Source organism: Onychomys torridus, chromosome 12, assembly GCF_903995425.1.
Source record: "Onychomys torridus chromosome 12, mOncTor1.1, whole genome shotgun sequence".
Taxonomy (NCBI): domain Eukaryota; kingdom Metazoa; phylum Chordata; class Mammalia; order Rodentia; family Cricetidae; genus Onychomys; species Onychomys torridus.
Window position 1 is genome coordinate 29,638,089 of NC_050454.1, and position 23,733 is coordinate 29,661,821.

Here is a 23,733-nt window from a genome sequence, read left to right on the forward strand (position 1 = left end):
AATCTTGATCAAATTACTAATTCATCATATAATTGCATACCGAAAATTTTACATTGTTTGTGCCACCTTACAAAGGAAGACTTGAGCTGCATCATGCATAATTAGAAAAATCTAGGTTATCTATTTTAGAAACTTTGCAACTTAGAACCTTACATTCAGTAGGAAGTATCATAGCACCATTCTGAAAGCAGTATATAAATCTTTAGAATATATGTATTTCTGGGCTGGAGAGCTGGCTCAGCGGTTAAGAGTCCTGGCTGCTCTCCCAAAGGACCTGGGTTCAATTCCCACGACTGTGGAGGCCCATAAATATTCCTAGTGAGATCTGGGCTTGCTTTACCCAGCAGGGCTGCATTAGAGGACGGCTTGACCATGTGTGTGGTTACTAGGTGATTGGCAGGGTTTGCACTTGGCTAGGGTGAGGTCTTTGCTCCAGTCCTTGGCATTCCCTTAAAAAGCCCTTTAGAAGAGACAGTAGGGCTGGTGGATAAGGATCCATCCTGTGTTTCTATCTGTCTCTCTCCCCTCTATCCTTCTATCTAAATATTTCTCACTTCTCCCTCCTCAAGAGCACACTGGGGAAATTGTGGGAGCTGGACTCCCACACACCACCCACATGGCAGTTCACAACTGTCTGTAATCCCCCAGTTCCAGGGAATCTAGAATTACATCCTCACACAGACATACATGCAGGCAACTCAACTGGCCTGGCACTCACCATGGAGCCCAGGCTGGCACCAAATTCATGACAATATTGCCTGCATAAAAATAATAAATCTTTTTTAAAAAGAAAGGAAGGGAATATATATAAATTTCAAGGCTCAGGAAGAGGAGATGGAAAGATTCTAAGAATCAGAGATGGTAGATGATTCCAAGGAACAGTGCCTTCCCAACACAACAGGACAATATACATATGAACTCACAGAGACCATGACAGCAAGCGCATGCCCTGCACAGGTTGATAATCAGGCTAAATCCCAGCACTGAGAAAGGAAAAGAGACACAAAGCCCTAGCCCTAATGGAGAAGCGGTTGGCAATTAATACCCACTGGAAAGAGAAAATCCGTTTTCTTTAATGGAGTGTCATGGGTATATATACCACATACCAGGGCAGGCCTCATGCCCAGGTACAGCTGGCCAGTACAAAATGAACTCCTATGTTTATGTGTGCACATTTTGTTTCATGTTTTGTTTTGGTATTGTTGTCTTGCTGTTTTCTTGTGCTTTTGAGAGAGAAAGAACATGAAGTTGGGTGAGTAAGGAAGTAGGAAGATCCAGGAGGATTTGGAAGAGAAAGAATATCATCAAAATATATTGATTGTATGAAAGAAAGTTGTTAATGAAAAAAGAAAAACAAAAAGAAAGCAGAAACTAAAGATAAAGGCCATGCATGTTCTTAAATATGTCTTTGAAAGAAACTCCAGATTACTTGCTCAACTCGAGTTGCTATAACCAGGTATTTTGTGTGATTGGACCTGAAACTTAACAGCACAGACTCTTGGGTTTCTCTTATCCATAACCTGTATGCACAGTTCCTGGGTTCCTTGCTCACTGTGTTACTTTGGAAAAATAATCTAATCTTTCTGTACCCTGACAAACTATAGATAGAAATAGGAAACAGTAGTCACTATAGAGAAATCTTCACTCCTAGTCATATTCCTGCTTAGAACTGTGGCTTCCACAGAGTAAGTGCATATGAAGATCCGTTACAATCATTACAATTAACCAGAGAACATAAACATTCAAATCAACTTGAATAAGCTACAATTAGCAGCTCCTAGCTAGTGGCCTCATTTACATCAGTACTCCTAGAACTATTACAGCTGGATGTGCCAGCCTTAGCTCAGCTGCTTGTCTGCTGCTGCTTGAGGCAGGTTCTTTAGCTTTTCCCAGACTGGCCTGGCACTCACCATGGAGCCCAGGCTGGCACCAAATTCATGACAATATCGCCTAAGCATCACCTCTGCTGTTTTTAATGTTATCAGTGAGTACTACAAAGACAGAAATACTTCTGTCTGTGAAAATCAGTAGGAAAAAAAGACAGAGAAACAGCTAAATAGAAATAGTGGGAACCTAACTAAAATCTACTTGGGAAAGGTGGCTCCTGCTTGCACTGCCAGCACTCAGGAGGCTGAGGAAGGAGGACTACAGAACAGGCCAGCCCAAGCTGCAAATAAGACCGCATCTCAAAAGCAAACAGTGCAAAAAAACACCAGCAACAACTTACAGTATCAAAGAATTGTATAAAAATACACTTGTTAAGAGACATTTAAATAAACAGTGGGAAAAGTGACAGACCATATGTGACAATAATTATGACTATTTTTTAAAAATACATAATAAATATTTGCCTTAAAGGCTCAGGAGAATAATAAATACTCTACTTATAACATCCTCTCTACATAATAGGATTATGAGTGGGATATTTTTTGTTCTTTTAGATAATTTTATTACTTTCTAGTTTTTCCTTGGCTAAAATTCAAAAATAAAACAAGATAAAAACATATCTGGGTGTACTGTAAGCTTCTATAAAGCATAAACTCTTTAAAATTGCAACAGGCTAAACAAGGTTTAACCTCCAACCTGTAGGTACTATTATTATTACTATTTGTATTGACAATTTGCAAAGTGAATAGGAAATATTCCAGAAGACCAGGCCAGAGGCACTTAGAACCTTAAGAATTTGAAGCTAAGCATACTTGCTCTCTCCTATGATCCCATCATTGAGCAGAGGCTGAGGCAAAAGGATCCAGAGTTTGGGGGTAGCTTGGGCTACATAGTTGAAGGGGAAAGAATAAAGAACTTTAGAACCATACAGAAAATATAAGCAATATCTGCTAAAGCACAATGTTCAACATCTGAAAGAAACCAAGACTGTCTAAGTGATAGTCATTGTAACCAATTTCCTCTTTTATGTTTTCATAAATATTACAAATGCTCAAATGATTCAGAAAGCAGGTTCCCTATTTAGCATAGGTTACTAAATATGCTGTGATAACATTTCTATTGTCAGAAGATTTTTAAAGTTTACACAATTCTTAATTTTCATTAACAACCAAGATTCTGACAAGACGATTTCTATTTGAATTACACCCTCTAGTCAGGAATGCCACAGGCTAAGTCTAGGATACAATAATAAGGTGCCATCTAGTGGATGTTTTGTAAAGTTTCTCTGTTCATGTACACTAAATTCCGATGACATAATCCTGTAAAAAGTTCCTCTACACAAGGAGTGGCCATCCCTCATAGCCTTTCCTCACCAATTACTGATCTTCACTGGACTAAACATATAATAAAAGACACACACATACACAAACACATGATTGGCAATATTACTATTAAATCTGAAGTTGAACCTATACCACCATCCCAAGGACAAGAACAGGACAATAAGAATTTAAAATGCTGAGAAGACAAATCAAGGCCCACATATAGTTTGAAAGGAGAGCCAATTTAACAAACATGTTCTTATTTACTAGTGCTAATGATATGGGATTATTATACCAAGAAGTGTAATTACATTAGGAAGGTAATTGTTACTCTATGCCATAGGAGAACATGAGCTAACCAGCCCACATCTGATAGTTAGAAATCAGTGGTGGTGCCATGTCTCTGGCAGCACAGCTGCAAAGGCCTTGCTGTACCAGCAGGCATGGCAGCAACAGAAGTCATAACCAGTTAAAGTGAAGTTAAGGCTAAAAGGAACACAGCATAAACACACACGGCAAAATGGAAGGCTGAGAGAGCAGACCAATAGTCACTTCAATTATTCCATAATCAAACGTTTACATTTAGATTTCATGAGGTAAAAGCAGTATCTACTTCAGTTATCACAGTTATAGACTATACTTGAGCTCTGTTTATTTCAGAAGAAGTTTGGAGCACATGCTGGTTGTTTTTTTTTGTCTACTTGACACAAAACTAGACTTATCAGATGAGGCACTGCATCCATCAGACTAGCCTGTAAGAAAGTCTCTGGGCATTTTCTTAACTAATGATTACTGGGCAAAGGCCCAGCTCACTGTGGGTGGTACTACCCCTGGACAACTGGTCCTGAGTTGTACAAGAAGCCAGGCTAAGCAATGCATATGGAACAAGCCAGTACACAGTGTTCCTCCACAGTCTCTGCTTCAGTTTCTACCCTGACTTGCCTCCATGATGGACTGTGATTGAGTCATGTAAGCCAAATAAACCCTTTCCTTCCCAAGTTTCTTTTGGTCATGGTGTTTTATCACAGCCACAGAAAGCTCACTAGGATGAGAGGGGGATGGTAGTTTTGTTATATTTTTTAAAAGATGATACAAATATGTATTAAGCTTCTTTTTTAGATATTATATATATTTTCACATTGTAATACAAAAATTAATGATCTATTTGAAAGACTCTCTACTCTGAAAAGTGTGTATGCAGCCTGTCACAACTCATTTCTGTGGGAACTTCTGCATTTGTTACTACTGATCCTAGTGCTACACTTTGCAGAATAATTTCAGCTTAAGGAGTTATTCTTTTAAAGGTGAAACCATTCATTTTATAGGAGATGGGACTACAAATACAATTCCTGGGTACCATCTAATTTACAAAAGGAGAACACAAGACCTACAGACGTCAAAGGTAAGCTCAAGCACACTGAGCTAATTATAAGCAGAGTCAAGCTTCGGATCTCTTGATCACATGAATAGAACTCTTTCCATTGAACCACATTTGTGGGGGGTTTGCACCCACTTTTTCCCCCATGGTACTCTTGAGCAGGGAGAAATGAGGAAGATATAGATAGAAATATAGAGGAGAGAGATAGACAGAAACACAGGATAGCCTTGGGAGGGCTTCGGTCAAAACCCACTGGTCCCTTCTGTCTCTTCTAAAGGGTTTTTAAAGGTATGCCAAGGGGTGGAACAAAAGACACCCCCCGAAGCACAGCCAAGTGCAGACCATCCCAACCACCTGGTGACCATGCACATGGTCAAGCCATCCCTTAATGCAGCCCTGCTATGTAAAGCAAGCTCAGATCTCACTAGAAAACCTTTGTAGGCTCCCACACACATTGACTTTTTTTTTTTAATTCTTTTTCAAGTAGAAATGAGATGTTTTCATTAAAACCTCCTGAAGCAAAGAAAACCCTTAATGTTCTACACTTTGGTTCTACAAGGACCACAAGGGAACTGCTACTTAGAGTTACTGTGCCATCCTCCATCATCACAGCAGTGGGAAGGGGATGAAGCAGCTTTCCAGAGCAAGCCCATCAGTTATAAAAGTGAGGATCTGTGTGGTTCGATAAATGGGCATAAGGAGCCATTTCTGTTTTCCATCAACATGGTCCTTAAATTTGCTGTAAATGTGGGAGCAGCGCAGCCTATAAAGTGACATCTTTTCTCTCCCATCATCTCTCAGAGTAGGTAGACAAACCACACATTCTTTCTTCTTGTACTGGTTCCTGTTGCACTCTGTCTTTCCTGCATGCCTTTGGAGCAGCTGACACTTATATTTAACTTTCACATTATGGCTAAAATCCTGATGGTTGTTATTTTGCAATTTATGCCTTGGTATTCACAGAACCAGATTCTGACACAGTAAACATACACATCAAGTAGAAATCTATAAATCTGGATGCAATACTAACTCTAGGCATACGAATGCCTTGGCTATCTTACTTACCTCTAACTCAGGTTCACCTATCTGGTCCTTGAGGAAGTTGTCCCTCCAAATCTAAGTAATCCTACAGTTGGAATCTGGAAGATACTTTACACCGATTTCAGGTCAGTAAGATTTATTAGGCACAGCCCAAACACAATTCTCCTGCAACAGCTTTAAAAGAAGTCTGGGGAACACAGTGATAAGACAAGTCTCAAAGGGGTCCTTTGTAGGTTACATGGGAATTGATTTGAGACTGTCTGTAGACATCTTCCTTTGGCTCCACCTCTATACAAACTGCTCTGGGAGCCTAAGAAAAGCAGCTTTGAAATGTGCAAGTACACAGATTTTGTACTGCTGCCACAGGCCTGCAGCCGCTGCCAAAGGGAAGGGTGACTCAAAGCTACTCTACACACCGCACTTCGCCATGTCTTCCTCGCTCTTGGCAGCGATACACTGGATCAGTCATCCTGCTGAACACACAGAGTCCAAAGTCATTACTAGAGCAAAGGTTTCCTGTCCAAGAACTTTCAAATGATATGAAAGTTTAACACTGCAGTAAAGGGTCTTTTTTATTTAATTATGATATACCTGGAATCTGTGACAAATTAAAAGGCCAGTGATACAGTGAGTTACACAGTGCGGGACTAGCAGTAGGACACGCCCATTCATCCTTCCGGGTCAAAGGTGGTACTGGCACTTATTTAAAGACTAAAGTCACACCAAAAGGTGAAATTTCTAGCACCAGTTATGCGGCCAGAGAGCAGTCATGTATGCACAGGTTGACGCCTCTTTCCAGGCTCTTTACCATTTATTTCTAATTTAAAGGGATTGAAGATAAGGCACCAATAAATTCTGCCTTCTTGTGGAAAACAGAAACGGCATTCATGATTTGGATCCAATTACATCAGATGTAAGTCAAGAAGGATTAACTTTACATTTTGTGATTACACTACTGTGGTCATCCCTGAAATCATATACATGCAAGCAACAGTAATAAGACTTAGCAGGCTGTATTTACATATCAATGCAACAATAGCAATTAAAGAAGAGGCCATGAACCTGAGGGAACCTGGGGTAGGAGGCACAAGGAAGGGACAGGCAGGAGGAAATGATTTAATTATATTTTAATTTTAAAAATAAAGAAAGGTATTTTTAATTTAAAAACTGTGAGGTTCCTTGTCTCTATTAACACCATCTAGTAGACACACAAAGACTGTTTCAACCTCTTTGGAACCATACTATGGCTTGATTCTGACCCCTAAACTGCATGTGTTGGAAACTTATTCCCAATTCAAGTGTAGGATTAACAATTTTTAAAATAAAATTCTCCTGTTCTCACTGACTAGACTGATGTCCTTACTAAAGGAGTGAATTCACTACCTTCAGAGAGGATTAAAGCAATTGCTTTTGACTATCTTTTGTTCCTCTCTGGTGCACCCAGTCTTTTCACTCCCTTGCCTTGCACCACGGGATGAAGAGAAGAGAAGGACCTTGTCACACACTAGCATCTTCACCTGAATTTCCCAGGCTTCAGGACCATGGAAAAAATTATTTTCTTTATAAATTGGCCAGACTGTGGCATTCTGTTATAGCAATATAAAACAAATTAAATCTCCTATTCTTCACCTGAAACAATCATAGAATTACAGAGTTAGAATAAAATTTACAGAATATCTAACTTAACTTCCTCACTGAAATAAATTCAAGTAAAAAAAAAAAAAATTTAAGAAATCTGCTCAAGCAGCAGAACAAGTTCAACATTAGGAGAGCTGGGCTGAGTACAAAACCCTCCATGAAACTCCTTTTCATTCATCACTGAGAAAACCATAAAGCTACATTTTTAAGGTAATTTAAGTTTAGTATTGTTTTAAAAAGTAAATCACTGATGTTTTTCACAAAGTACAAAATCCTATTTCATTAAAATAACCTTGCTAAAATGACAGTCTTTGGACATTAAAAAATAAATTAGGGCTTGGACACAAGGCGATAGGATTCTGAGGGCTATGACCTAGTCAACAGATTAAATTCTTGATGGACTCATAAAATGCTGTAACTGGGGGGATCAGATCTAGCCAAAGGAAGTAGGCTAATGGGCGTGTCCTAAAGAGACACCTTGTCCCGCCCCTCTGGCCTCTGCTGCCCAGGTGGCTTGTGGGAAGCAACTCTGCTACCTCCAGCCTCTTCCACCTCGGATGCTTGGCCTTGCCTCAGGCCCAAGGCAATGAGACCAAGCACACATCCAACTAAGCCTTTGAAACCATGGGCCAAAATAAATCTTTCTTCCTTGTAAGTATTTTCTTCTCAGGTATTTGTCACAGAGTATGACCACCACATGTACTGGGCACCCATTGCTATGACAGACATTTGATAAAAGGAAAATTACTATGTGAGAACTTTTTTGGATAAAATTTATCATAGGAACCTAATATTCTCCAAGAAAGGTTAAATTAACTTGATACACTGTACTATGGTGAACTGTAACACAACAGCAAACATATTTTTAATTCTCCTTCATTTCAGCTGCTTTCTCATAGGATTTACTACTTCAGCCACTAAATAACATTACACTTAAATGTCATCTTGAAGAACTGCCCACACAGTACAACACAATTTCAAAAGTATGCACTTTGAATGAAGTTTCTAAAGGGTCACCAAATGCTTCCCACTTAGGGTCTTACCCGGGATCAGCATGTTTACTTTATGTTTGAAGACTGGTGTCATATTAACCTAGATCCCTTCAGTTCAAAGTACACATGGAGGATTTTTCTATGAAAAGATCAAGTCTGAACAATATTTACTTTGCAGACTGTAATTTAAACATAAGAACACTCCTTCCTCTATAATTTGTGCTGAACCATGTGTGAATGTGTAAAACGATCACTTTATTTTATACTCAGGAAGCTCAGGTGAAGAGGTCCTTAGAGTCCCACACAAGGGAAGCCGAGGCATCTGAGCTGACACTCAGTTCCACAGCATAGCTGTAAGATCACTCCTCTGTGAATGACCAAATGAACAGCAGCACTTCTAAGGTTCCAGGTTTTAATAAGGCCTCAGTACAAGTCAGGAGCTGGTATTTAGAATTTCCCCAAACACATTAATCTTTCTTTGGCTATCAGAGATGAAGAATCACAAGTAAAGGCTTCAAGGAAAAAAAATAGAAAAATTGAATCTTTAAATTAACTTGCATTTCTACATATATTATTTATTACTTCAGTGCACCATTCCATTGTGAACATCCAGTTACTCTGGGGACTTAATATTTTTTCCCTATCTACATATTTACAACACTGGTTTCTCAAAGAGACCATCAGTTTGCAGCTCTATATGGATCTAATAAAATGTGTGAATAGTTTTATACTGCTGCACTCAATTTTATAGTTCCTAAAAGTCTTCTGGGACATCATTCTCAGTGTGCTTCTGGCTTTGTCCATTTCATTCTTTGATTTTCTTTGGTGAAAGAAAAGTATCATTGCTTTTCACTAAATAACATAAACAGATTTTTCCCCCTTCATCTTAAGTTATAATATTGATGTCTGTTTTCACAAGTCAATCTTGAATGAAGATTTGACTTCTCCTTTGGGGATCAAAACTTCAGAATAAACACTGGTCTCTGTTTCTTGCCTCTCTTATTAACAGTCTCACAGTGAGCTCAAATCTCTGCAAAGCTCAACATCAGCATGCACTACATGTGACCAAGACTTGCAGTTATAGGTACAAACACTTATTAGAGCTGCCACAACCGAATGTGAATGGCTTATTTTGATTTCTTGACACTACCCCCAAATCAAATAACTTTTGTTGAGTAACTGCAGGATGCTCAGCTGAATCAATGAACATATTTCAGACAGCTGCATCTTGTTTATGAACCTAATGGCACTTTTGTTGGAGGAAATGCAGGTTGTAAAAATAAATAAATAAATAAATGGATGGATGGATGGATGGATGGATGGATGGATGGATGGATGGATGAATGAATGAATAAGAGGCAAAAAAAGGGGGGGGGAAATCTATTCAACAAAATGGCATTCATTTAACATATTTAAGAATTAAATACCAATCTGAAACCTATAGATACTCTTCAACAATACTTCAGGAGAAATTGCTTTTAGGAAGAAGTAACCCAAAAAAAATTAGTAACAGTTTAAGAAGAAGGAAGAATAGAACTCTATCTCCTAGAAACCCTACCAGAATGCCTTGTACAGAGAATGCAGAAACAAAACAAAACAAAAAAGGTGGACATGCTGCCAGTGTCGGTAATGGATAATTCACTGGGTATCAGAAACTGAACTTTACTTCTCCAACCCCCTATAGTATATTTTTAAGTGCAAACTAGTTAAACCAAGATTATCATCCCTTTCAAAAGCAAGTTTCATTTTATTCTTATTAATTCTCTCAAAAACATACAGGCGAGGGAGATGACTTGCAGACAAGCATGAGGTCTCAGTTCCAATCCTTAGCCATCACATAAAAATTGGAGCAAAGGTTCACATACATATAACCTCAACATCCGATTGAGGGAGACAGGCAACTCCTAGGACAACCCAAATCTAAAGGCTGTCTGACTCAGATTTTCAGAACACTGGTTTCCCTGGGTCAAATGTGGTTCTTAGCAGCTAGTAGGTTACTAAGTGATAAAAAAACAAAAACAAAAAACAAAAACCTTGTTTACCGAGCAGAACAGGGGGGGGGGGGATTCACAGAGGCAATCCCACCACCTATCTAATTATAACACACCTATCTAAAGGTGCTGTGAAAGGGTTAACCAACAGCAAATAACCATAACTGGATTTTTCAAAAGCAGCCAAAATTCCTCTAGGCTCAAAGCAGACTTTAACCTACGGGCAATGATGCCACCATTCAAAGGAGACACAGTGCTTGGCAGACACAGAGAAAGGAAGTTAAGTGTCAGCTGGCTGAGTATGAAAGAAACATACACAATCAGAGAGTTAGGAGGAAGCGGGTTGGCAGACATGCAGAAGAAACCCCTTTTTCAAATGTGCTGGTGTCCAGGCGAGCATCCTTGAGGACACTGATTCCCCAGAACAATGATCAATCTTAAGGTGCCCTCTTCTCTGTTCTCCAGGATTTATTTCTTACTTAATGAGACCAAGGCAGCCTTTTAGAAATGTAGATTTTACAAGTAAAAGAATAAATTGTAACATTGGAAAATTAACTCCAAGAAAACAAACTCACTGCTCATTTCTCTTTGTGGCTTTTTTACCCATATGTGAACTCTTCAACAAAATGAAGGAACTACCAAATGCTTTTTAATAATACAGATAAATCTACCTTTGGCATAATTTTTTGAATAATTACATACAGACCAACAATGAGCTTTTATATTCATTTCCATGTTTGCTGTATAACAGCCATAAAATCAGAGTAAAATTAAATACATAACTGGAATTTTACTCTTAGCACTTCTATCTTCCTTCAGAAAGAAAATTTTCTATCAAAAGTTTATATATTTATTAATCTCTCCACTATATTTATGGACACTCAACTGTTAATAATATTAGTTTATTTTTAATATTTGTTGCAGTTGAAATCAGGGGCTATGTCTCTCTCTCAGAAGATATTAAATTAAAATAAAAATACTAAATTACAGCTGTAGGTTTGGTGGAACACTGTGAAGCCTAACTAAATTAATAAAATGCTAAGTGAATTAATAGTAGAATAGAAACTAATACTGATAATTTGAAATATTAATGTGCATACTTAAGAGGTCAAACATTACATTGATCAAAGAGACAGTAAAAGAGCGGTTACCAAAGCATTTTCCTGTCAGTAAAATTGTCAATTCTTGTAATTTCTCCCATTTTTCTTTTCCGAGCACAAAAGCATTCATTTCTCCTTGCACTCCTTAGCAAGAAAAACTAATCTGTTCTTCAGATCGGATGGCTAACCACATCTTGAGAAAACTGACCACCTGAGTTTGGTTAAGTAAGCAGTTGGTAAAGGAAGACGCTCACCATCTGGCTTCCTATCCAGAACTATACATAACTGTTCAGTCTAGCAGATCTCAGGTGTTTTCAGTGCATGAAGGCTACAGGGGGGAGGCTATCAACTACACCTTCAATGATAAGTAATCTGGGATTTAAAAAGGAAAAACTAATGTTTTTTTTTTCAATTCCAAGCTTGATTTAGATATGGTGAAGTTTATTAAAAATAAATCCTTCATTAAATGTTTCACCCTTTTTTTATTTTGTACATTAAACAAAATGTACAAACTCCCCTTGCCTAACTAATTCTTCGCTTTAATGTAAACACTGTTAGACTTCACATGGAGATTTCAAAAAGCAGATAAGTAACATTAATGAGATCAGGTTATTTTCTGTCCTTAAAGGTCAAAAGGGAACCATCTGATATGGGCTAAAGGTCAAATACTGAGCCCTCCGTTGGGACCCGGTGAGATGCTTACAGTATACAGAAAGCTAAGGTATGCCCTATCCTTTGCAGCCTGATCTGTGGCACCTTGTATTTTTGGTGCTTAGTTCAGAGGAGCTTACCAACAAAACTTGTTTGAAAACTGTTATCACGTAAGAATTGGAAGAAAGAACCAGTGCAGAAAGCCAGGAACAGCTTGCTTCCAGCAACAGATACACAGACCCATCACCTCCAGGAAAGGCTAATACAATTCAAAAATGGTAAATAGAGTGTGAGCAAAGGCCTAGGATTAGTGGTACAGCAAGTTAAAAAAAGGCAAGATGGATCACTCTGGTCACAACCACAGGGATGGGGGTAAGAAGTAGAGGCAAGAGGGCAAAACTCAATCTCTAGCTCTGATGAATGAAGTAGGAAAGTCAAAGGCATTTATTATACTTGCTTTAGAAAGGGGAAAAATGTATTCTTTCTCTAGAATGAACCAGTCCTAAGCAAAGAGAGAAAGGGAAGTCCAACAAATGTCCTGTGTGTTATGGTCATGAGACATAACGAAGCTGGTTGCTGTGCTGTAAATATGGACCTAAAGCCCAATTAGAACTACATATTAAGGCTGCCAATACGGTGCCCAGACAAACAGCAACTATATTGCATCTTAATTAGAAGACATATATTTTTCAAGAGTGAAGTTCAAGATCACAATATTTGCTTGTGATTTAACATGGCCACTTAATATCAGAACCATTTTTAATACTCATTTATCCCAAGACATTTAGTGAAATGTTTGTTGCTGAGGACTGATATATGAGTGCATAGTGCATTTACAGCTTTCTTTTATGTGTTCAATAACCAACTATTAACTATTTAAGTACTAAACAACCGTAGTAGATTAAATCCTGATATCCCTCCCCAGGAGCCTCAGAATGCAGATGCATAAGCAGTGCCCGTTAAGAGGTGAAACATTGATACTGTCAGCTAAAATGATAGACCACTGAGTACTACTCATATCACAAATCAAGAACAACTTTGGATATTAAAGTTGGAATGAATTGTATAAAAATGTGATACCAGAAGAATTTCTAAGAAAATGAAAAGTAGCTGAAAGACATAAATAGAGAGACTGGCAAGTACACCTGGAGTCCTATGCTCAACGGTTTAGAACTTCCTTGAGGCAAACAACACACAAGCTTAAATCACTGTGGAGGGCAAGAAATCCTCTGTGTGTCACTATCTACACACACACACACACACACACACACACACACATTTCTCTGCACACAGTCTTGAGAAGTCAACAGCTGACATTTCTCATTCATCATGAGCTCTGTATTATCACTATATTGTAGAAAAGCCACTGCTGAGCAAACATCCACAGCCATTTGAGGATTTCTTCACTCAACTTGACTAGAGAGGATCAGTGACTACCGCTCAACAGAGACACAAGCCTCTTCTCCAGCAGAACTAACTTAATGAGGATCATCAAGCTTATTGTTAAGATAGTGTTGCAGCAAAAATCAATCATTTTTTTAAAATTATGCCCCTCAAACAGAAATACCTCAGAGGACACAAAGATGTGGTAATAATCTGAAGAGAAATATAACAATTTCATAGAACTTGAAGACAAAGAGGGGGAGTAATGGCATTGCTGATGCAAATCAAAGTCATGAAATTTGTAACAAAGTCTATGAAAACAAACCCATCATTTTATAGGTTTTGAAATTGGGCATACCTTTGACCCAGCAGTTCTGCATAGACACAAAGAAACAGTATGGACCTAAGCAGAAATCTGTGGAACTTTTCAGAACTTTTCTTCTACAGTTTTTATTCCCAAATAACACACACATTCATGCACCTATACACATACATATATGCATACAAACACACTAATACCTACACACACACACACACACACACACACACACACACAAGGACAGACGGACAGACGGACGGACTGAACGGTGACAGCCTCAACAGGCATCAAAGAAAGTTAAAGGTGGCATTTTCACACAATGAAAAGCTGTAAACAGCTCTGATCATGAATAAATGATCAGAACAAAAAAAATGAGTAAAAACCACTCAAAAAAAGCATGGAAGTCCTATGTCCAGCATTCACAAGGTAGCACACAATGAACTACAAAGACACTGCAATGTTTATTTCACGAGCCAGGATAGGTACTCAATCATTATGTTCATGCTCATATTATTCTTCACACTTCAGTTCCATGCTACACATATTCCCTGTCCATACAGTGTTTTGTAAGAACTCTGGGGAAACCGCTATGTTTAGAAAACTGTCAGAAACAACCTAGTATTTTAACAAACAAGTTTAAAGTTATTTTTAAGTATCTTTAAGGACTGTGTAATTAAAACATTATAAAAAATCATCTCCTTTAATTCATACAATTGTTTGAGGTAAATACTTTCAATTGCGATTTGCATATAAGGAAACTGAGATGCTGTGTTGTTTAGTAGTTGCCTAGCGTTACACAGCTAGCAGCACTAGATTTTAATATGTATCCAAATCCGAACAGTATGTATACTAGGTAAATACAACAGAAAAACTATGTCCAGGATGAAAATAAAACAGTTCTCTATTTCACCTTTGTATGATGAACAATCTAAGAGTCTGCTAGCTTCATTATGACACTCTCTTACTAACCATAGTCACAGTTTAGCCTAAATACAAAGTTCTGAAAGTGACAACAAGAACCATGTTGACCTACCTTTTCTCTCTAAGTGAATTACAAGTTAAGTTTTGCTTGGCCAACATTTATCAAGCTCATTTGATTACCATAACAATAGAGTCCCTGAGGCAAATGAGCACACTGGCCAAAGCCCTCCACAAATGACTTCCACACTCTCCTTGTTGTTCTTCCATTCATATTTCAAACTCACATTTTAAATTCATGCAAGAAATTTGTTTAATATCACCTGATTTCTATGAAGCATTAACTGTATGCCCCTTTAGCAAAAAATCAATTTATATAAACTCAAAAAAAAACTCATTTATATAATTGTCAGCTTTACAAATTTGTCTTATGTGCACCAAGAAGGACAAGCCTGTGTCTTTCACACTGCACTCTAACTTACTATATAAATGCTGATTGACTTACTACAGTGGAACAATTCGCCTCTGGTATTTCTCAATAATCCAGGGAATCCTCCACATCTACAACATGCTGGAGTTGATATCATCTGCTAGAGGCTTGGGGTCTTCCTGAGGGTGCCTGGGACAAGAAAAACAGAGAAAGACCAGAGACAGTCAGGAGAAACACAGAGAGGGAGAACACAAAGATAACCAGAGGATAGAAATACAGAGCTGAAGGTTGTCAGAGTTGCGGGGATTAAGCAGGAAGAAAGTCAGAGACAGTGAAGAAGACTGTAATCAATTATAACCTGGATTTTGGTTTGGAGCCCTCATTTGTGGTATTATTTATGAAGCAGTGTTGCCCTTGTGATATTAGACTAGTAATACTGTTCAAAAGTAACTGTTCCAGTTTCCCTGAACAAGTATCTCCCCAATCAACATTTATCTTCACTGTTTTTTGTTTTTGTTTTTAACATTTATCTTCATTAGGTCCACACACAATCCTCAAAGCAACCTAGCCTCAAACAAGAAAAATACCATTTTTCCAATTGTGAATGTGAAAACCAGAGAGGTAATGTGACTTGCCCAAGGTCACAAACAAACGAAAAACTACAGAACCAAATCTGATTCCAAACTCCAGTATTTTTCCTGATAGCCTGTGTTGTTCCTATTAAAAAGATATATTAAATAAGCACAAATTTTTATTAAATAAAATTCAAATACTACCTAATTTAAGGTAATTTTTTCTGTCCTATAGGACAATGAACAAGGTATATCACTAAGAATAGTTTTAAACATACCAGAAAAAACAAACCAGAATAAAAGTATAACAGAAGGAGAAAATTTATAACATAAACAAAATTGACTGAAGTCATCAGATGAAATATAAAAAATTTTAGACTGGGTAGTGGTGGAACATGTCTTTAATCCCAGCACTTGGAAAGCAGAGACAGGTGGATCTCCAAGTTCGAGGCCAGCCTGGCTACGTAGTGAGTTCCAGGACAGACAGGGCTACCCTGAAACCCTACCCTGATAAATAATAAACAAACACATAAACAAATAAATAAATAAGTAAATGAATAATAAGTAAGAAAGGTTTTAGAAAGAGCTAGAAGTCATTCATCTGCTTTTACAACTCTGAAATTTCAAGGTCTTAACTAATTAACATATTTCATGACATATTTACTAACATATTTCAGCTGACCAGAAAATGAAAACCACACCCCATTTCAGTGAATTCTCAGAGACAAGCAATGCGAAAGAGTTGTCTCATAGCTGCACCTACCCATCTACACTGCAGCCCTATTTCAGGATACTCCTGTGCAAATGATCACACTCTTTGTAACCACCAGTATTTCCTCTTGAGCAATACTTCAACTCTTAAATAACCATACCCTTCAGGCAGTCAATGCAACTGCCAGAAAAACTCCTTCAGTACAAGTGGGAAGTACGTCACTGGACTTTACAAGACAGTAAGACTACAAACAAATAAAAGAACAAACCTTCTCTTCAAATGTGCATCAATGTATTTTTCTATCACATTCAGCAATTTTTAAAACAGAAAATTTCAAATCAGGCAAAAGTACAGTGCTTCTCTGCCCTCTAGTGACTGGCTAGGTTTTACTAACTACATGCTGCTTTTTCAAAGGCAGTTTGGGGTAATACTTGGGGTTATTTTTCAAACGTCAGGAGAGCAGCCTTTTCATTGTTTGAATACTGAGAAAATAATCTTAATCAGCTTTTAATGTAAGCTTTGTGGAATAAACAGAATACAGAAAGAAAACAGGGTAGGGAGGCTTTACTGAAATGGCCTACTTAAGTATTGAAACCTCCCAGTTTTGAAAAATACAATGTTTTCTGATCCTTGTACTTTTATGCATTTTGTTTGGTAAGACCAAAGAATTCTAGTCAGTCCCCATGTTGAAATTTTTATAAACTTCATAACTATATGAATTCTAAAATAGTTAATCCTCTTATTTTGAAGCCTGGGGTATAAAAGTAAGTAGTACTATATACATCACACATAGGTGAACACTTTTCTATTAATTATAATAAGCAAAAACTTATTTAGTGCAAAATACTGAGTGTAATTTACCTTAATTTCTTTAATGGTATTTTGGGATTTTCCTGGACCTCAGTATTATCATTACAAAATTCACTATCACTTTACCAAAATGGCAGAAATACTTAGGAAAGATGCCAAAGACAGTCACCAGGCAGTGATTCACCCTTATATTCTGAGAAGGGAACTTCTTTGTCACAGTAAAATGATCCTCTTGATTTCTATTACTGTGTCATGAGGAACTAATGCATTTCTAGAATATCATTTCTGTCCTCACTAAAGCCAGTGTATCAGTTTCTGTGTCTACACATTTACATTAAAATGTGCATTACCTGTGCATTGAATGTAAATAGATATATCAGTATGTACGGATGATCTACAGGCAGTGCAATGTGGTTACCTGTGCAAGCCCTGCAGCCAAATTTGTAGAGTTTGAATCCCAGTTCTGCTAACCAATCACCAGTGTAAACAGGGCAGATAAACTTTCTATGCCTTACTTCCTGCATCTAAAAAGAAAAAAAGAAAGAAAGAAAAAAAAAAGGACTAAAAAAGGCACTTCAGAGTCTTATATGATGATTGGGATTCGGTTTCCACTGGTGTACAATTCATCATTCATCAATGGATTGCAGATATTTGCTCATGTCAGTAAATGCAGATTTTACATCAAAAGAAAATACCTGTATATGAATACTGAACTATAATTAATGATAAATAAAGTGAAGTATTTGGGAGGTGATAAGATTTACTTTCAACACGATAAAATTTAAGTAGACTTGATGGGGAATAGAAGGATAGACAAATAATAGATGTACATTAAATACTGTAACCCTAGGAAGAATCTAGTACTATTACACTGTTAAGCAGAAATAGCAGTATAGTGCCCCCAAGTTCTTATCTTCACACCTGTAATTAGTGCATGGGTGATAATGCAAAAGAGGAGATCAGAAAGACTGTAGGAGCCAGAAGGAATAGTCACCTGCAATGAAACAGTATTTACTGGACGTGGCAGCACAAATCAAAGACAGCAGCTGGGACTACATGCACATGACTTGAATAGGATCAAGCCGGCCAAATGTTCAGTGGTGGGGCACAACTGGCACCTGATGACTGCTGGGGGAGGAAGAGCCAGTTTTCTCGGGCTCTAAGAGGTTACCCATGCCCCCACTGATAGTTTCAAAACCATACACATATATGCACAATAAATGGACTCAGTAGGTATTTTAAAAAAGAGTACATGAAACAATGGGGTATCATTGGGTGAGGAGACAGAGGGAGGGAAGAGAATGGAAGGCCAATTTGATCAAATTAGAATATATGTATGTATGAATACTAAATATTTTTAAATATGCAAAATAAAACATTAACCAAATCTACATGGTAAGAATGAATTTTATAACAAGATGTTTATGAAATATAGCTACCTTTCATCAAGCTTATTTAAAATTAAAAATACATAAAAGTAAGAGAACATGGGTACATGCCTATAATCCCAGCACTTAGGTTGAGGCATCAGGATTTTTAAATTAGATGATAGCTTGGCTACATAGTAAGAGCCTATTCCAAACCAAACCAAATCTTCCTTAGCTTGGCAGGGTGATGCACACTTGCTCTTCCAGCATTTAGGAGGCAGGAAGATTTCAAGTTTAAGGCTCTGCTAGATTACAGAGCAAGTTCCTCTCTTATGAAATGCAACAATAACAAGATCAACAACAACAATATATGTAACGGTATAAAGCAACTGAGTTAGTCAGCCAAAACAAACACCAGTGTGGTCACCGGAGCAAATGAAGTGCCAGTGCATTCTTCTAGGCTGACAGAGAAGAGAACAATGAGGCAGTTTGCTTCCACTCCGGGGTGTACATGTTGCCATCAAACGTGAAACTCAACTTTCAAACACATAAAAAAACTGCATGGGCATGTAGAGGATAGAGTCTCTAAAAGTCAAAGAGACTAGAGATGAATCCCAGTTTTGTATACTTACTAGTCAAAAAGCTCAAAGAAACTTAAGTGTCCTGAGTTTTTCCAGTTCTTTAATATATTAAATAGGAAAAATGAATATTTATATTTAAAAGGCTACTGTAGAAATAATGCTGGAAAAAATTATAAAGCATAAAAATATATACAGCCAGGTGTGGTAACATATGCCTTTAATCCTAGTATTCAGGAGGCATAGGCAGGCAGATCTCTTTGAGTTTGAGGCCAGCCTGATGACCAGCATTCCAGGTCATCCAGAGCTACATCTTGTCTCAAGAAGTAATAATAACACACACACACACACACACACACACACACACACACACACACACACAGCCAGAGAAGTCAGCACATAATGTGTAAATAAAAGCTGCAGTTTCCATCCTTACACTGTTACTACCTACAGTGCATCTTTACGCTCTCCCCACCACTGTCCGCAGATGGAAACAGGTGACTCCTTGCCTGCCTCAGAGCCCCGAAACTGCACATGCCAGTAAAGAGTTTTCAAAAGGATTTTTGTTCAGAGTAGACTTTAGGTAAAGTGTTACTACACCTGGTGTAAAAGAAAAGCTGGCAGTGACAGGAACTCATTATTCACCTCCTTGCAATGCCAATTATAATAATGTAAGTCCTGTGGGTGAAGCGTTTAGGAAGTATGCTTACGGATGACATTTAAAGTAATTTCAGTGCATGTGAGGAAATGGTATTAACACCTGGATAAGCCTTGATTTGAAACAGTCAAAGGCAGCATCCAAGAAAAAGATATTAAAATTACCTTCATAGAAGACATGTTCTAGTTTCCCTGAGAGTGAATTTCTAAGTATATAGATTATTTTATGAAGACTGCCACTTTACATCATACAACATCTAGTTGAAAAAGACTGTTTTCTCCAAACTTACTTATCCATAGATCACTAACCTAAAAACTTTACTTTAGCATTTAGACTTCTCTCGGTATTCACTATTGCTCATTTCTCTGTATTTCCTAGCCATACACTCCTTTTCCTACGGTATATGACTTTGCTTTCCTTTCCTTTATAAACAAATACGTGTGGTCATTGTTGTTTTTAGATACAGTATCTGCTTTTAACAGTTTTCAAAGCTTCAGCCTTAACTTTCCCTTATGCTATTCCTTAGGTTCTTTCTAAATCTCTTCCAAGTCTATCTCAAATTTACATTTATATCCAGCAGGCATGATGGTACACATCTAGAACCCCAGAACTTGGGAGGCTGATGTAGGAAAATCATGAGTTCCAGGCAGCCTGGGTTACAAGACAACAACAAAATGAAAATCCCATCCTAAACACAGCCTCATGGCTATCTTCTCTCCACTTCCCATCCACTCTACTCAGAACACCTCTCCTTCTGCACCAGCTTCTGCCGCCATCGTCTTGCTCTGCAGAACATCAGCAGCTGTCTAAACCATTACCTCCAAATAAGAAATGTGACTTTCACTGTTTTTGTTTTTCTCTCACTGTCCCTCTACACCCTCAAAACAAGTTCTGTCCATAGCCAAGTTCTATAGCTTACTGATTTTAAGTTCGTTCAGATTTGAGAGAGAGCTGGAATTCAGATTTGAGAAATAGTGAAGGCTAACTTTACAATGACTAAATACACTCACACATACACAGAGGTGGGGGGGGGGGAGAAGAGAGGGAGGAACTGGAATGGAGAGAAAAAGAGAGAACTAAACAGTAGCAACCACGTAATGTTTCAGAACGCCTTCATTGAAGAAGTCCTTGAACCAAAATATCAAGCTGAGGGATGTAGCTCAATAATACTGGCTCAACTTAACAATATACACAGCCCTAGGTTTGGTTCTCCAGAACCACAAACAACCCTTCCCCCACCAACTACTCATTAATCTCTAACCCATAGATTGGAAAAAGGCTTACTTAATTTGAATATCTCAAGTTACAGCCAGACTATAACCATCATGATTTAACAGTGTCATTTACAACTTAACACGCTGTTAGAACCAATTTCTTCTTAACAAAGACAGTCCTTAAAGGGCCCCCAAACCAATTTTTCCAGTCCTTAATTCTTTTCCTTTCTACTCAATCCCATCAATTTCATTTGCTCAAAATGGCTCAGGGGTTTGTCTACCTTTAGATGAGAAAAAGCTGACCCTGATATTCTTTTAAGACTCCTTGCATCTGGTATTTCACCAAAGTTTCCCATTTTAACTTCACCCAATATCCTAGCCAACTAACACATAAGCTTCTGTTTATTTCCTTGTGTTAGTCAGACCTTTTACCACGACAAGCGCCTAAGAAAAACAGTTCAAGAGGAAGCATTCCTCTAGGTCTAGGGTTTCTGAGGTAACCTCTAACCGCTGCTTGTGCCTGAAGCAAGGCAGAATATCACAGTGGCAAGAGTACATAGCCAGAGAGGCTGCTTACCTCAGGGAAGCCAGGAAGCACAGAGGGAAAAAAAGGCTAGGGTTAAGACACAGTCCCCAAGAGGCGGCCCTCAGTGACCTACTTCCTTCACCTTGATTCTATGTCCCAAGGTTTCCAGAACCTTCCAGGGACCATACCTTCTACACATGAGTCTATGTTACCCATTATAAATTCAACTGATAACATGCCTCTGTAAAGACATCACTGATACATCTCTAAGTGGTATTCAGGAGGTCAGGTCTCTTATATACTGACCAGGTGAGTTCAGCTTGGTTAGTCTTGGATCCTTCTAACACAAGAATCAGCACATGACTTTAAAAATTACCCTAAAGCTCAGAAAGAAAGCACAAAAATGTGATCCATATAATGATTAAGTTGTTGTTCCTGCCTATGCCTATTAATTTTCAAGAAGCAGCAGTGAGCATTATGCAGCTGGCAATCTATAAGACTATGTGTGCATGAGGGTTCACATTCATGTGGGCACATGTGTATTCAGGTTTGCTCGTGTGTGTGTGTGTGTGTGTGTGTGTGTGTGTGTGTGTGTGTGTAGGCCAGAGGCTAACCTCCAGTGTTGAGGTATTTTTGAGATAAGGCCACTCATCATCCTGGAACTTGACTGATTAGGCCAGGTTGCTTGGTTAGCAAACATCAAGAATTCCCATCTCTGGCTCCCCAGCTCTGGATTATAAGTGTACACCAAACTCGGGTCCTCATGCTTGCCCAATAAGCACTCTACTAGGCCATCTCTCAGGCCTAAAAAAGGATATTTATTTATAAGCATTAAAAAGAAAGCAATCTAAAGTATATTTTAGAGGCACTTAGAAACTCAAATGTATAAAATATTCTTTCACAAAGAAAATCAGCTTTAAAATGTGATTTTGATTATTAAAACTCAAAAAAAAAAAAAAAAAAGAACTGTCAGGAACATCTTTACTAGCAGCAGGATCTATTATAACAGCCTTACTGGAAAGATTTATCCTGTGTTCTCTCGACAGTGACTCAGTCTCAAAGTGAATAAAGAAAGGCAGTGTCTGCTAACACAGGTATCCAGGTGGGAGTAAATATACTAGACAAAATCCAGGCCCCTAGAAAGGGGTCCAAGTGACTAGAAGAAAAGACAGACGCATAAGGAAGGAAGTTGGGGAAGACAACAGAACAAAGTGGATAGGGTGAATACTAGGTGGGAAAGAGTACAACAGGAAAGGGGTGGATGGAAACCAATAAAATGAAGTACACATGAAAATTATACTTGAGTACCTATTACTTTTTAAGCTAATTAAAAAACACAAAAGGTAATGTTATCACTTTAACAGAAAAAAAACTAAACAATCAGACATGAAAACTTTATCATCTATTTAAATGTTCACTTCACTAAATGAACTGAAAGAATCCTCCTGTGTGCTTCTGTCTTTCAACTGGTCAATAAAATAATTGCGAGAGAAAGAACTCTGGCATTCCGGAGACTGACAGTGACGGCTGATACTAAGTCTTTACTGAGTCCTCTATAGTAGAACTACTGACGATCTGTAACACCAACAACACTGAAAGCAGAGTTGGTATTCGAAGAATATCAGGCACATGTCCGCCTGGGTGGTGCCTAGGTACGCAGAGTAGTCCACACAACCCTGCATATAAATGTCACACAATGTAGGTTTTACTGTCTCTTATTTGATAATTCTTCCTTGTAATTAGGGTAGTAAAATTTAAAAGGACAGTGCTCATCATATAATAGTAGTTAAACCCTAAACGGAAGCCAATCCTCTATCTACACGCAGCTGGCTTTCAAGAAATCTGTGCATCCAAGTGTCTATAACAGTGTCTAGGACTTTCAAACACAACTTGAAGTGAAATGTTCTTATCATGAGAAGGCACTTGGTAATAAAGGGCCGTATCAATGTTAAACAACAATTAAGTAACTGCATAATTCACCTGTCTTTTAGAATCAGTAATATATGTGGAGAGGTAAAACTGCAAACTCAAGTTATAGAAAAAAGCTCAAGTTATAAAAGTCAATATAAAGTCAATACACACTACTGTTAACTATCATCTTTACAGATCATTTTGAAAACAGGCAGCCTAAAAATACCCTAGAGTAAAATGTAAATGCCAACTCTGGTCAACCTTTCTGGCATATGGCCCAAAGGAAACTAACTGTATTAATACTGCAACCTTCCCATGTGTTCCACTTGCAAGTC

The 23,733-nt window shown here is 38.0% G+C and overlaps 1 protein-coding gene across 6 annotated transcripts in view; it reads right to left on the reverse strand.

The window, feature by feature from the left end:
- Window positions 1–23,733, reverse strand: part of Bbx (BBX high mobility group box domain containing) — a 241,937-nt gene that overhangs the window by 115,694 nt on the left and 102,510 nt on the right. For 4 of the 6 annotated variants that reach the window (XM_036203550.1, XM_036203547.1, XM_036203546.1 and 1 more), the window contains exon 3: window positions 15,126–15,239. The exons of the other annotated variants lie outside the window; for them this stretch is intronic. The gene's annotated coding sequence lies outside the window, so the exon portion shown is untranslated. The remainder of the gene's footprint in view (window positions 1–15,125; window positions 15,240–23,733) is intronic. 6 annotated transcript variants of the gene reach the window in all.